We start from the raw sequence: 16,518 nt of genomic DNA, 5'->3' as shown, positions 1-16,518 counted from the left end.
AGCGGATGCCGGAACTGGCAAGCGCCAGCAATGGAGGCTGAAGAGACCAGGTCCAGCCTCAGCAGAGTCGGCTTCATCAGTGTCCTCTACTGTCCTGGGAGTGGCATGATTATCAGGTTATCGGGTGAGGTGGAGGGATTGTGGGTCCTCTAGGGCAAACACAGGGTGGTTACTCGGTTGCCATGGGTTCACTACTGGTTGTTGCTCCCTGCATCTCTGGGCCTGTCAATTCATCCTCCATTATCTCAAGTGTATAAGTACTTGGGGATAATATGTGTGCCATTGATTGCACCCATGGACAAATGTTATGTTGGGATCATCCCCCTTTTCCTTTTCTTATTCAACTATGATGGGCCAGGTACTGTGGGTTTTTTCGGCACTGTAAGGGGAGTGAAGGTTGCTCGTTTGCAACCGGTCTTTCGTCCAAAGTTCCTTCCTCTTCCTTCTCATCCTCTTAGGGGTCCTTCCCCCAGTGGGGTGCAGTTTGCTGGTTGGTTGATGCCCAACTGGCGGAGTTTCGTTGCTAATGCTTTGGTTTGCTGCTCTATGGTCAACGCCTGTGGTGCTTGCAGTGATCTGACAGGATACCTTCTGTGCTGTGGGAGAAGCACTGTGTTCAATGGTGTGGAGTGGTAACCAGGGTTAGAATAGTAGGTCAAGAATCTGGTGACATAAGTTTACATTCCGCGCTACACAGTCTGTTGGTGAAGGTTGTCTTGCTCCCTTTCAATTAAAAAAAAAAAAAGCACAACACAGAAACATGCAAAATATATTTCTCTCTGTGCTTATTTGGTTATGGAGCAGATGCAGTCCCATTTCTGTAGCCTTCACTTTGTCATGTGCTAGCTTTGCTGGTCAGTTCTTTGATTGTGATAAGCGCTGCAGTCCTGGTTTATTGTCAGCATCAGTTGATATCGAGTTGGCCTTCAAGGGCACCTTCAACGGAGGTCTTTGGTGGTAGACATGTATATTTGCCTGGCAGTCAATGTTAGGTCTAAGCTGGCATTTCAGACCTGGAGGACTGGACCTTGTTGGTTGCTCTAGCTGTTATGGTAGAGTAAACGCTTTATGAGTTTGGTCGGCTTACACTGAACTCTTTGATGGATATGACTGGATGCCCATTTATATTGTGCTTCTTATGTAACCAGTGTGGCCTATCCTATATAATAATTCTCACCTCCAACGTTCTATGCTTGGGACCGTGGATCCCTGGCTGCAAGTGGTCTGCGAGGCAGACACGCACGGACGTCACTGACGTCAACACAGCTGATTCCAAGGCAAGGGGAGGAGTACCTACTCCTCCTACTGCCTCGGAATCAGCTGTCACCCCCCCCCCCCCACGCTATGGCCCCCTCGAAACCCACCCCCTCCCGCGAACCTGTCGATTTCCCCCCCCCCCCCCAGAACGCTGAAAACTGCTGCCACCGCCGCCGCCGTTGTTGTGCTACCTTCCCTTCCCGTAGGTTCTTCAATCATCTTCTTAGAAAGTTTAACTCCGTGCGTCTGACGTCAGACGCACGGAGTTAAACTTTCTAAGAAGATGATTGAAGAACCTACGGGAAGGGAAGGCGGCGGCGGTGGCGGCAGTTTTCGGTGGCACGGGGGGGGGGAACGACAGGTTCGCGGAAGGGGGGGTTCGAGGGGGCCGTAGCACGGGGGGGGGGGGGGGGAATTGCCTGCCTAAGGCCCGTTTCTGTAGGCAAGGAAACGGGCCTTTTTTACTAGTACATCATAATTCTCTACCTGACATTTTCAGTTGCTTGAGAGTGTCATTTTGTTACAGGTATTCCCATGGGGCCAGTCTGTCTCGGTATTTGATGAGGGGCTTGCCCCTGTTTATTCTGGATTAGTCATGCGGCAGTCAGAACTAGATGCCCTCTGTTTCTCCTTGTGGATTGTCTCTTTGTCAGTCCCACAGCATAGGGCAGTTGTCGCTAATTTGATATCAGTTTTGTCACATAGCCGCTGACAGTTTCCCTCAGCGGAGAGGAAATTGGGGTTCTGATAGGATTTACTTGGATATTGAGATTCATACAGTCCACATGGGGACCACTTCGTCTGGGGCTCAGGGCTTGGCCTTGTTTGCCTTGGTTCTTGGTGGAGCTATACAGAAGCTCAACTGTGTGTCACAGGCAGTTTGATTTGGAATCCCTATCTCATTTCCAGCTGGCTCAGTTCTACACTTGTGCGACTGCTGAGGGAATGGGATGCCCCTGTGCCTCTGGGGTACGGGAAGTGGGATGTTGGTTGATGCCGATATGCTGGGTGGCGTAAGTCCATTTGGAGTGCTTACCTAGCAGGTTTGCATAGTATCGCGTTCTTTTAAGTCCATCTGAAGCTGATGATCTGACGGTGCCTACTAGTGGCACTCGGGACATGGCTGAGACACTAGTGCCCATTTCTCTAACTCTGTCAATTGCATTGTGGAGCATGGGTACTCTGCAAGGGGTGGCATGGCTTCTCACTGGTTTTGTGTTGCAGAGGCCAGGGTTGGACATCGCCCAGTGGGGTGATTCTTGGTCCAGCTACGGGGGTTCAGACTCCTCAGCTTGGAGAGGGGGTGCCTGTAGGGGATGATATGACCGAGATCTGCACATTCTGGGTGATGAGTAAAATAAAACAAAAAAAGATTACATTAATTAATAATTATCAACCCTGGCAAATAAATTTTCCTTTATCACTGCTTGCCCCAGGATTGGTAGCATTGATTCTGGCTGCTGTTGAGTTTCTGCCAGGTTCTGGTGCTCTGAACTGGCCGCTGTTGATGACAGGTGACTGGGTTAGATGGGCTATGGGTCTGCCCGGTATGGCGATTCTTATGTTCTTAAGTTTTACGGTTGAGAGTGGTTTGGGCCTCTGCAGCCTGTCGTCTGGCTTCCTGTTACGCCCGATCTTCTGTTAGCCTTTGATGCTACAGCATGAGCCAGGGGTAGCGATGGCCAGGCTGATCTTGCACCGGGATGCTGGTCTGGTGTCTGGTCTGTACTGCAGTGCACTTAGGTTATGGGCCACATACTTCCTTCACCTCGACATTCATTGGTTCATGGGTATGGCATGCTGCTGTGCAGATGCCTGTGTGCAGCCATATGCGAGGGTACTGTCCGACCTTTGGGCTTTTCTTTCCTGCCTTTTATTCCCCAGTTCTTTGCTTTGGGGTGGTGCCCACTGTTATGGATGGGGAAGGGAGGTTGTCAAGAGAGTTGATGCATGGAAGTTTGCTGCTTTACATGGCCAGTTTCGGGATACTTGACATTTTTCTTAAGGCAAGGCCTCTAGCTTCACCCAGTGGAGTACATTGCTCCCCAACTCAATACAGACGTGGAGGTCCACATCTTGAGGGTTAAGCCTTGCTGATATGGTGGTTAAGGAATTGTGGGTTTTAATGCTTTGGCTATGACTATTTAAGAGTAGTTCAGATCGTAGTTAAAGGTGGAGGTCTGTTTGCTGTTGGACTAAGTGTTCTTTTCTCGTAGGAGTGATTTGAAGAGGTGTGCTTTCAGTTGTTTTTTGAATTTTAGGTAGTTATTTATAGATTTTATGTTTTTCAGTACGGAGTTCCAGATTTTGGTGTAGACTTTTGTATTTCATGCCTTCACCTTTGGGGAAGTGACGGGTTAGGTAGGATCTCACGCTCTTGGTTGTGTTGTGTAGTGGAAGGGTAATTCGTTTGGACATGTAGGCTGGGGTGAGGCCAAAGATTATTTTATAGGCCATGGTGTGGATCTTGAATGATATGCGCGATTTAATGGGTAGCCAGTGTAGGTTTCAGAGCAAAGGTCTTGCACTTTTGAATAAATTTTGGGACAAAAGAGATCTGATCATGTTACACCTACCTTGATAGAACTTCATTGGCTTCCTATTAGGGCTTGTGTTTTTCTTTAAATTTGTATGCTAGATCTATAAGATATTTAGAGGTATATGCCTAGACTATTTACTTTCTTTATTTTTTGTTTTTCTTTATCTCCATGTTCATCACGAGATATAGAGGAGCATTTTCAATATGACGTCTAAATCTGACTTTGGACATTTTGTGGAAAACATCCAATAATCCAGTAGTGAACATAGACGCTTTTCAGGTTCAAAAATGTCTTTTTTTTTTTTTTAATAGCCATTTACTAGACATGCTCAATGTATCTAACTTTTTTAGACCATTTTTGGAAACAAAAAAGTCCAAGTGAAAAATGCACAAATCAAGCTATGGGGATGTAGGAGGAGCCAGCCTTCTTAGTAGACTGGGCACTCAGAAATCTCAGCAGAGCTGTGGGGCACTCTAGGGTGCTCTGCAGTGGACTTCATATAAAAGGTCCCAGGTACACATCTCACCGTTACCCACTTATATTGTTTAGTAAGCCCTTCAAAACCCACCAAAAACCTACTGTATATCACTACAATAGCCCTTATTGCTGCGAGTGTCACCTATTGATGGGATTATTCACTATATGTAGGTACAGTAGGCTTTTGATGGGCTTTGGAGGGCTCACACTTTCCACCATAAGTGTAGCAGAATTAGGTTATGGGCCTGGCTCCGGTGCAGTGCACTGGCCACTAGGCTACTCTAGGGACCTGACTGCTGCTCTAACATATTTTGAAACTCACCAGACAGGATTTAACAAAGATCTGGGCTTTCTATCCCACTATAAACCATAAAATTATACTGTTTTGTCACTCTTTTATCAGCCATCCTCTCCCTGTCTCTCACCCACCCAGCTCTCCCTGTTTCTCACCTTACCCACCCCATTCTCTTCCTGTGAGACTGTCATTGGAATGCTTTTGTGTTTCACTTATATATTCTGGTATTTGTCAGCATTTGCTTGTTTCTGATCTGAAGAAGAAAGATTACCTTTGAAAGCCAATCAGAAAATGTCTTGTTAGTTCAATAAAAGTTTCTTTTCTATGTTTTGATTTATTTCTATTTATTACCTTAGAAAGTTGCATGAAAGGACATTTATTTTTTTGTTACACAGCCTATCCAAAATTAAAGGGAACAATGGCTGAGAAAGCATTCCTTTGAATATGAGCATGAAGAGAAATATTCCACAAGAGTGGTCAAATGATAAAGGGGCTGGTGACATTTAATAGACTAACAGATTTATCGAAGCATGAGCTTTTAAGGACAAGATGCATCTGTCAAAGTGGGCACTTGTCCTCGAAAGCTCATGCTCCAATAAATTAGCTAATATAAGTTTCACCAGCCTCTTTATCATAAAGAGAAATAGTAAAAAAAAAAAAAAAAACCCTGAAGATTTCCAGAACATAATTTCTGAATGTTGCTTCATTGGGAGAGGTAGGCGGAGAGCAGTATTAGTTTAGTTTAGCTTATTAGGCTATATGAGGGCTCATTTTCAAAGCACTTAGACTTACAAAGTTCCATAGGTTACTGTGGAGCTCATTTTTAAAGCACTTACTCACCCCCCCTTTACAAAGCTGTGCTAGCAGCTGCCAGTACAGTAATGCCGACACAGTCCATTCACTTTGAATGAGCTGTGTTGGCATTACTACACCGGCAGCAACTAAAGTGGCTTTGTAAAAGGGGAGGGGAGTAGACTTACAAAGTTCCGTAGGTTACTGTGGAACTTTGTAAGTCTGTGCTTTGAAAATACGCTTCTTAATATACCATCTTGTTACAGGTTCAACAAAGCAGTTTATAATAAGCAACAGCAATAAAAGGGAAAGGAAGGCATCTCTGGTTTCTTTTTTAAACATTTTCTGTGTGTTTTTTTTCTTTTTCTATTTTTTTTTTACTTCTGTCATGACTTTCCTGGCAAACAGATGTTTGTCATTCTGCAGGGGCAGTGAGAAATCCGATATTCATTTAGTAATAGCAAAACGCCCCAAGATGTTCTACTGACAAATTTGGAAAAAAACACAAAATCTTGCTTTTTTTTTTGGCGTATTTTCAAAGCACTTAGACTTACAAAGTTCCATAGTAACCTATGAAACTTTATAAGTCTAAGTGCTTTGAAAATAAGCCCCATAGCGTCATAAAAATCAATCAATTTACCCAAGAGTGAGATTGCATAAGGATGAGCTGAAATGCTTTCCACTAACTCTGTTGTCGCTGCCTGAGCCTCTATTTCTGAACCAGTCAGAACTTGTATTGGGGCAACTCCTTCTCTTCTAACCAGTCAACAGAGAACTCACATCCTATTGGTCAAGGCCTTTTCACAGAAAACCACATCCTTTAGCATCAATACATCACTAAAATTACTACCATAACAAAGGAATGGAAGTTTTGCAATTACAATTATAAAATCAACAGATACACTGATCACCAGAATTTCACCTGCCCATCTCACATCAGTACTGAACAACAAGTCATAAAATCAAAATAACAGTACACATGCGCATACCAAATTATTTATATATATATAGACATATATACCCTACCCTCTACCTCCCCCACCCCGATTCAAAAATGGTCTAAAAAATCCAGTAACCATGAATAAACAGGTATTTCCATAGCGTCCCACAGATCAATCCAGAGACGAGTGGGTTATGTCCCCCTACCAGCAGATGGAGATAGAGAGAATGCCAGAGCTCTGCCATAAAGGATACTTAACCGAGATTGGATAGCAGAGCCGGTAGTGGGAGGCGGGGCTGGAGGTTGGGAGGCGGGGATAGTGCGGGGCAGACTTATACGGTCTGTGCCAGAGCCAGTGGTGGGAGGCGGGACTGGAGGTTGGGAGGCGGGGATAGTGCGGGGCAGACTTATACGGTCTGTGCCAGAGCCGGTGGTGGGAGGCGGGGATAGTGCTGGCCAGTCTTATACGGTCTGTGCCAGAGCCGGTGGTTGGGAGGCGGGGCTGGTGGTTGGGAGGCGGGGCTAGTGCTGGGCAGACTTATACGGTCTGTGCCCTGAGGAGCACAGGTACAAATCAAAGTAGGGTATACACAAAAGTAGCACACATGAGTTGTCTTGTTGGGCAGACTGGATGGACCGTGCAGGTCTTTTTCTGCCGTCATCTACTATGTTACTATGTTACTGTGCAGCAGCCTCACTTTCAGTATTCTCTCTATCTCAGCAGGTGGATGGACATATCCTGTGCAGCTCTCTGGATTGAGATTCCTCCTAGCCTGTTCCCTCAGGTTTAGTTGAGCTAAGGGGTCTTGGCTGTGCTTCTCCTGTACGAGGTACACCTGGTGGTGCCAGGTCCCTCCCCTACCCCTTCCCTGCCTCCATGCCTTTGTGGCATTCTTTCAATCTGATCTATTTCTAATACAATCTCCTCACTGGCACTCCTGCCTCAAAAAAAAAAAAAAAAGGAGAGAAGTAGCAGTTATATAAACAACAAGATAACTAGCTATGGGCTCAGCAGAACAGAATTCGTTTCTCTGTGCGTTCGCCTTCACATGGTGAGTGCTAATTTTTTCTGCTCCTGGTGGACCTGTTTGTTTTGTTCGCATGGCCCTGTGAAGGAAATTCTTCCAGTTCTCCCCTTTGCTCGTTGGCTAGCACTTATTTTGAGGAGACCGTGTTGTTATTTTGGCAGGCTTCGGGGAGGTTTGCACTATGGCAGCCGCCATCTTGGGCGGTGCTAATACGAGTCCGGTAAAGTTTTCGACTTCATACGCCCTGGCCTTTGGAGTGCTCGTGCCTCAAATTTGGTGGAGGTACTCGGCAGACATCAAGCCTTCCCACGATTTAGCAGGGCCCGGCGGGGGTTGTGAGCTGCACTATATTTTAGTCAGCTGAATCGACTTTGCAGATCGCTTTCTGATACTTAGATTTTTTAGATCTTGGTCAAGTGCTTGTATCTTTCCACATCGTGCAGCAGTGGCGGTACTTGGGAGTCAGGGGCTGGAATTTGGTGACACGCTGTCTAATTCAAATGCAAATTTTAGCATCTTGCCGGTTTTTGGGAATCATCTCATTTCTTTGTACCTTGGCAAGTATACGTAGGGAGATGTTTTATTTATTCTTCCCTGGTTAGGGAAGGAATATATGGTCTCTTGCGCTTGGATGCAGATTTTCAGCAGCAGAGAGGATGGATTGTTTGGTTCTGTCTATTGTTATAGTATTCCAGTGAAGTAAGGGGCTGTTGGCTCTATGCTGCCATCTTGTTTTGCCTTCAGGGTGCTCCCCTTTGCTTCTGTAGTACCTGGCAAGCCTCTGTTCATGGCTTCTCCGGTGCATTAATGCTGCAATTTGATAGGAATGCTCTTTTTCCTATGTCAGGTTTTGTGTGGACATAGGATTTGCATATGACATATTTCCTGTCGTCTAATGCACTCTTTGCAGAGGGGGGTGCTGAGTTTCTGTAACCTCATGTCCCTTCTTACTACTTTTCCGTGCGCAAGGCTGCCACTTGACTTATGAAATTCCTCTGTCCAGGTAGGTTTTGCCCTGAGCGCTTGGAGAACCAGGGGACTTGTTTGGGCTTGAACCAGGTTCTCTGCATAGCTGTTGCGTCCAGTTCAAATACTTACTTTTTATTCACTGTGGAGTTATTCTCCAAATTTTTGTTTCCCTAGCCTAGCACCTTATTTCCCCACTCTAGGGTTGGTTCTCTTGCTAGTTTTCAGCGTGGGGCAGCGCAGACGGTTTTTCCTTGGAATCTGGTTTCTGTTGTTGCCTCCATGGTGCTGGGTGATATGTTACCATAGTAATCCTACCCCCTTAGTTTCTGACAAGGTGGTATTTTCAGGAGGTGCTCTGTGGGCATTGGGATAGACTTGTGATGCCGGGTCTTCCACCCGAAGGTCTCAGGTGCAGGACTGGTTGACCTTATGTTTGGATGTGGTGGACTCTGCTCTGTTTCCATTGATGCCTATTTTCTTTCTCCTTATTTCAGTTACTTCTTTGCATGTCTGAAGCTCCCATCTCTGAAGTTTTGTACTGACGGTTTGGGGTGACACCTCGGGATGGGGTCTTCTCGCCTGTTACCGGTGTCGCTATGCCGCATTGCTTTAGCTGTGGAGGTCTATGCCTATGAGTGTTCAATTTTGCTCCATTTCTGGACTTTCAACTTCCTCAGCTCCTGACGTCGATCCATTGCTCTGTCGCCGGTCAGCGAGCCCTGCTCCATCTCCGGACGTGGAGCCCTGCCCCGGGACGTCGTCTATGTCTCCTCGGGCTTTGCGCTGTCTCCGGGCATCGACCCTGCTCTGTCTCTTGGATGTTGAGCATACTTTGGACGGTGGAGCCCCTGCCCCGTCTTCGGACGGTGGAGCCCTGCTCTGTTTCGGGGACGTTGGGCGTTTCGCTGTCTCCGGACGTAGAGCATTACTCCGTCTCCAGTTGGATACTTGGAGCCTGCTCTGTCTCTGGAAGTTGAGCCCTGCTTAGTCTCCGTGCGTCGGGCCCTGCTCTGTTTCTGGATGACGAACCTTCCTCTTCTCGGAGAAGCTCCAAATGTCGAGCCTTACTCCCTCCAGGCAGTTGCATCTTCTCCAGACAGCTCCGAACGTCGAGCCTTGCTTCATCTCTGGACAGTTCCGGACGTCGAGCCTCGCTCCTGGGGAGGAAGGAGTTTTCAGACTACTCCTGCCACTGGAGGTTGTCTCTCGCTCCATCTGTGGATGGGCGGCTCCCTTCCGGGTGTGTCATGCCTGTTCCTTTTTCAGGAGGCCGTGGCCCCATCTGAGGGGTCATGCATTGCCCCGTTTGAGCTCTCTCAAGCCATCATTCCTTGGCCCTTTTTTTTCTAGGGGCGGTGCAGTTCTGGCTGCACTGCCCGGTTTCACCTCTGGCAGTCGAGGATCTGGTTGTTTGGGGGGAGGATGATCCCGGGTGGACAGGCTCCACTTCTAATCAGGGGTACAGTCCCTGGCTCTGGAGGTCAATAAGGTCGAAGCAGACCATTCCTCTTTCAAGATCGGCTGAAACACCACCCTGTGTCGGGTCCTACTTTGGTGCTTATACATTTATCTTCCAAGTGGAAGTCATTGTGTCATCCCCTACTTCTTCCATTGCATAGGGCGATATGAGCCACAAAGAGCACTATCCCTCCCTAGTTTGCACAAATAGTAATCCTCTCTAGCTTCATTGAGTCTGGTAGATCTGCACCCCATTAAACACCCGAGTAAGTATCAATTGAGGCCTTATAAAATCCAGATGAAAAGCCTTTCAATCCTGGGGCCTTACTTACTGGTAAAGACTAAATCGTATTACAAACTTCCAGGGGAAAGATGTCTGCTTCTAATTGATCTCCAGTATCCGTTGATAGGGAATTAAGATTCACAGTACCTAAATATTTAGCTATAGCCTCTGAGGTAACCCCACCTTCTTTACTGTACAAGTCTCTATAAAACTGCACAAATCTTTGCTGGATATCCCTTTACTTATAAAGTTAAGGCCCATTCTTTCCTTTAATGCGTAAGATAGCCATCTCCTTTAAATGCTGTTTTAGGCTTCTGTCCAACCATCTTCCCAGTTTATTCCCAAATTCATAATACATTTGTTGGGAAACTTGCAACCTATGTGCAATATCCACCTGGAGGCGACTAAGATCACATTTTAACTGTTGTATCTTAATATATGTTTTATGTGATCCAGTCTGTTTATGTTGAGCCTCATATATGGTAATTTGCTGATAAAGTTCCCTCTCTTTAGGTTTGTAATCGCCCCCCCCCCCCCCTCCGAATTAATAAACACTCCATGAAGGACAGCTTTTAATCCTTCCCAAACCATACCATCCCGAACTTCCCCCCATATCATTGATCTCCAGATAGTTGTGAAGCTCATTGCATATAGCACTAACCATCCTGCAGTAAAGTTTCATTTAAGCGCCCCATGCCTCTGCCGCCCAGAGCAAGCCCCAGTTGAAAAGTAGCTCAATAGGAGCATGATCCGACCAAGTCTGTGCTTCAATACCTGCATTAGTTAGCCTCTAACTACAATAGGGGTCCCCCAAGAATAAATTATGTGAGAATAACTATGATGTTGAGGAGAGTAAAATGAATAATCTCAAGCAGATGGCAAATGGGTCCTCCAAAGGTCAGCCAGTTGAAACTCTTTCATAATCTGTATCCAGTGTTTAAGGGGCCCTTCTCACTATCATTCCCTTTAGAGGCTCTGTCCCATCCCAGATCCAACACCAAGTTAAGTCTCCTCCCAAAATTAAGTCCCCCTCAACTTTAAGCTCCAAGAACACCCTCGGATCCTTCCAAAACTGGGAGGACTGATCACAGGGAGCATAGATATTTACAATAGTTAGCTTCTCCTCCCCAAATTCACCTTTAAGCAATAAGAACTTCCCCCTCATTATCATGCCCCACTGCTTGCATCATAAAAGGAAAATCCTTCCCCCAATAGTTTAGCAACCCTGCAGTTTTCTTAAGAATAGTGTTAGAGCTAAAATATATTTGAGAGTATTTTCTATCCCACAAACGTTTCTCTGCTTTCTGAAGCAGATGTGTTTCTTGTATCAAGGCAATATTGCATGGCAATCTACATAACTCTTTGCTCAAAGCCCTCTTTTGAGGTGAACTAAGACCTTTAACAATATAAGGTACCATCTTACAGTTATAATCTTTTACCTTATGTATACCCCTTCGTACCTGGCCCCCAGACCCTCCTTTATAACACTCTCCTACCACCTCTTTGCTACACCCCCTCCCTTCACTCTCCCTTGCCCTTACCTTTACAGACCCCAATACCCTCCCCCTCACCCGTCTACCACTCCACATCCCAAACTTCCATTGATCATCCCCAGTCACACACATCCATACCCCCTCACACATTTCAGCTTTCTTAGAATGCATGGGCCACTCCTAGCTTTTATGTTTCTTACACAGTCCACCAGAGCTAAAAGCATAGGTCTAGCCAAAAAAAAGAATGATAAACTCCTGTCCTAAAGCAGAAACAGTCACTTAACGACCTTTGTCCCCTCCTTCTGAGAGGCCCTCTGCATTCTCTTGTCCTTGCGTATATGTTGCCACCAAGTGGGCAAACTAGCAGCTTCAGATGATCGAGCTACTGCTCACCATTCAGTTCCACAAGGGCCACCCATGCCTTCCTTGGTGTCTTCACCTTCTTTGTGGCTCCACTAACCTTGACAGTCAAAGCAAAAGGAAACATCCATTTGAAGTGATATCCAGCAGATTGCAGGTATCTAGTGACACCCTGCATCTCCCTGCACCGCTGCAGCATAAGGGGCCAAATCCTGATGAAGTTCCAGTTTATTCTGTTTCCTATCCTGTCATATTGAAAAATCTCTTCCTTCAAGGCATAACTGCCGGTGCACATAACAATATCCCAAGGTTTGTTCTCAGCCTGTCGTCAGGGCTCAATTTGCTCTCTCAATAGGCACAAGTGGCAACTGTTCTCTAGAGCCGCGTGCTAATTGTAGTAGGTCCTGACAAACACCTTGTGCCACTGCCTGGCAGTCCTTATGCTTAAATGTTTTTATTAAGGCATCAACATAACAACCACATGGTGCCATATCGGTCAACACATCTTATTATAAAATCTAACAGTGTGTTGCTAATATCAAACATGTAAGATCTAAAACCAAGTTTTTAAGTTTACTCCCCAACCCCTGCCCCCCCCTCCCCAGCCCTCTCCCCTCAAATAATCACAACTATTAGTAACTTGCACAACTTCCAACTGATACAAATAAAAACAATTTTCAGTCAAAATCTCCCACTTATCTGTAACTGTTAAGCCAATCCCATCCAGTCAAATCCCCATATCCCAAGCTTCAACTCCTCCAACTCCCTCCCAGCCTCCCTCCCTCCATTCCTCGTCACCAGAAACTGTCTCCGCCTCTGCAGAGTGAGGGCTCTTCTTTTTATAGGAGATACTCATTTGCCTCTCCAGCTCAGACTTTAGTTGAAGTCTCCTCGATAATAATCACTCTGCTTTCCTATTAGCTTTAGTAGAGGAGTGTGGTAGCTGTGTTAGTCCACTCTTAAGGTTATCAGTAGAAATCAAACAAAATAAAACGTGGAAAAGAAAATAAGATGATACCTTTTTTATTGGACATAACTTAATACATTTCTTGATTAGCTTTCAAAGGTTGCCCTTCTTCCTCAGATCGGAAATAAGCAAATGTGCTAGCTGACAGTGTATATAAGTGAAAACATTCAAGCATTACTATGACAGTCTGACAGGGTGGGAGAACGTAAGACATTTGAAGTCAGAATGATTGAATATTTTAACACCCAACAGAAAGGACTTAACAAGGATCTGGGGTTCCTAGCCCATCATAAACCATAAAGCTGTATTTCTCTCCACCCCTCACCTATCCACACCCATCCTGTTAGAATATCAATGATATGCTTTGATGTCCCCATGCATACCTCCGACCCACCCCCATCCTCCCACCCTGTCAGACTGTCATAGTAATGCTTGAATGTTTTCACTTATATACACTGTCAGCTAGCACATTTGCTTATTTCCGATCTGACGAAGAAGGGCAACCTTCGAAAGCTAATCAAGAAATGTATTAAGTTATGTCCAATAAAAAAGGTATCATCTTATTTTCTTTTCCATGTTTTATTTTGTTTGATTTCTATTGATAACCTAGCTAGCTTTGAAATTATGTTGGCAACCCGTGTAAACATGTAATTGACCGCAACTATCACGCCTGGCAGTCCTTAAAAGTCTCATCTTCAGGGATACCTCAGAGTCTCACATTATACCACCTCAACCTGTTTTCTAGATCTTCTAGTTTCTCCCATAGCTCAAATTCACCCTTTTCCAGCGTTTCTATCTTAGATTGGGGGTTTTCCACAGCCTCCATTGTGGCCTACACCTTTGATTCAACTTCATCCTGCCTCTGGCTAAGCTTGCGTATTTCCTATTTAATTTCTGCCCAGCGCTCGTTGAATATCTGCCTGTACCAATTGCATCTCTGCTTTCAGTTCCGTGTGTATTTATATATAAACCATGCTATCCAAAAATGTTCAGCTTTCCCCTGCTCATTGAAGTTTGGACTTAATGATCCCTCTCCATTCAGGTTACAAAGTTATCTTGAGTAAAGTGGTGTGGTAGCCGTGTTAGTCCACTTTTAAAGGAAATAAATCAAAACATAGAAAAGAAAATAAGATGATACCTTTTTCATTGACTAAATATATCTTTTAATTAGGTTGTATTGACTAAATACATCTTTTAATTAGCTTTCAAGGTAACCCTTCTTCTTCAGATCAGAAATAAGCAAATGTTGACAAATATCTATTTCACTTATATATTCTGATATCTGTCAACATTTGCTTATTTCCGATCTGAAGAAAAAGGATTATCTTTGAAAGCTAAAGCTAATAAAAAATGTATTAAGTTAGTCCAATAAAAAAGATATCACCTTATTTTCTTTTCTATGTTTTGATTTATTTCTATTTATTAAGAAAGTTATCTTGGAAGCTCTGTGCAATCATAGCACTATTGTTTAGGGTCGTAACCGGTACTCTAATCAAGTTTATTTATATATTGAGATTTATTAACCGTCTTTATGAAGAGATTTACCCAAGGCAATTATACTGATGCCTTTGTGAAGTCCAGTGCAGTTATCAGTACTGTTTAGGGCTGTAACCAGTGCTCCAATCAGGTTACACTGATGCCTTTGTGAAGTCGAGTCCAGACTGCTGTTTTGTTTGTAACTGGGGATGCTTATCAGTGCCAGACCTACTTGACAATGCCTCCTATCTGGAGCCTAGGTGACCTCCATGAACTGTTTGTCTAACTTGAGAATAATCTGACTTGCTGTTCTGTGGTCAGTTTTCTGGGCTTCCCTTCTCTGTTAATTGTTACTTTTCATTTGGAGATCTTATCACCTTTTCTGAATGACTGTTGTTCATTAACATACATACAGAAGAGGTATTTAACCTGGAACTTTCTGAGGTATGACATATTTTTGATTTACTGTCAGTTTTGGTTCAAATGTGACAAAATATTTGGCTTCATTGGTAAGGATCTCTTGGCCCAAAATGTACACAGCTCTGCAGCTGGAATATTACCTTTCCTTTTCTCAGCCTCCTTTTGGCTATGTCCACATTCCTCTAGTGTTTTTCGCATTAGAATGGAAGCACCAGTAGTTGAGAATTAAGGCCTGTAGCAGGCAGACTTCTATGGTCTGTGCCCCAAAAATGTTAGGGAGAGTTGGGGATTAAGTATGTGTATATTACATCACATTCAAAGCATATGTTATGATTGCAGATGCTGCATATGCTACTACTACTACTTAACATTTCTAGAGCGCTACTAGGGTTACGCAGCGCTGTACAAATTAACAAAGAAGGACGGTCCCTGCTCAAAGGAGCTTACAATCTAAAGGACGAAATGTCAAGTTGGGGCAGTCTACATTTCCTGAGTAGAGGTGTAGTGGTTAGGTGCCGAAAGCGACATTGGTGGGCTTTGAGCAATGATTTGAAGATGGGCAGGGAGGGGGCCTGTCGTATGGGCTCAGGGAGTTTGTTCTAAGCATGGGGTGAGGCGAGGCAGAAAGGGCGGAGCCTGGAGTTGGCGGTGGTGGAGAAGGGTACTGAAAGGAGGGATTTGTCTTGAGAGCGGAGATTACAGGTAGGAACGTAAGGGGAGATGAGGGTAGAGAGGTAAGGAGGGGCTGCAGATTGAGTGCATTTGTAGGTTAGTAGGAGAAGCTTGAACTGTATGCGGTATCTGATCGGAAGCCAGTGAAGTGACTTGAGGAGAGGGGTGATATGAGTATATAGATCAAGGCGGAAGATAAGACGTGCAGCAGAGTTCTGAACGGACTGAAGGGGGGATAGATGGCTAAGTGGGAGGCCAGTGAGGAGTAGGTTGCAGTAGTCAAGGCGAGAGGTAATGAGAGAGTGGATGAGAGGTCGGGTGGTGTGCTCAGAGACGAAGGGGTGAATTTTGCTAATGTTATAGAGAGCTAGACATCATAAATTTGATATTAGTGAATAAATGATGCTAGTTAGCAGTGGGGTAGGGTATTGTGGTATTATGTTACAAGATTGCATCATGTAACTGCATATATGGGGGTGCAAAGTTTTGGTGCCTCTTAGCGCTGATTTACTATCCAGCTTATTTTCGAAAGAGAAAGACGTCCAGATTTCGACCCAAATCGGGAGATGGGCGTCTTTCTCCTGTGGGCGTCCAAATCGGTATAACCGAAAGCCGATTTGGGGCATCTTCAACTGCAATCTGTCGCGGAAACGGCCAAAGTTGACGGGGGCATGTCAGAGGCGTGGTAAAGGCGGGGCTGGGGCGTATCTATCGGCCACGGAGAGATGAGTGTCCTCGGCCGATAATCGAAAAAAGAATTGGGTCACTTTTTTTGGACCCTTTTTTTCCACGAACAAGTCCCAAAAAAGTGCCCTAAGTGACCAGATGACCACCGGAGGGAATCGGGGATGACCACCCCTGACTCCCCCAGTGGTCACTAACCCCCTCCCACCCAAAAAAAAACTTTAAAACCTTTTTTTTTCCAGCCTGTATGCCAGCCTCAAATGTCATACCCAGCTCCATCACAGCAGTATGCAGGTCCCTGGAGCAGTTGTTAGTGGGTGCAGTGGACTTCAGGCAGGTGGACCCAGGCCCATCCCCCTCTACCTGTTACACTTGTGGTGGTAAATGGGAGCGCTCCAAAACGCCCT

The sequence above is a fragment of the Microcaecilia unicolor genome, chromosome 11 (genome assembly GCF_901765095.1).
Source record: "Microcaecilia unicolor chromosome 11, aMicUni1.1, whole genome shotgun sequence".
Classification (NCBI taxonomy): domain Eukaryota; kingdom Metazoa; phylum Chordata; class Amphibia; order Gymnophiona; family Siphonopidae; genus Microcaecilia; species Microcaecilia unicolor.
The sequence above is the reverse complement of the archived record's forward strand: the minus strand, read 5'-3'. Positions refer to the sequence as shown.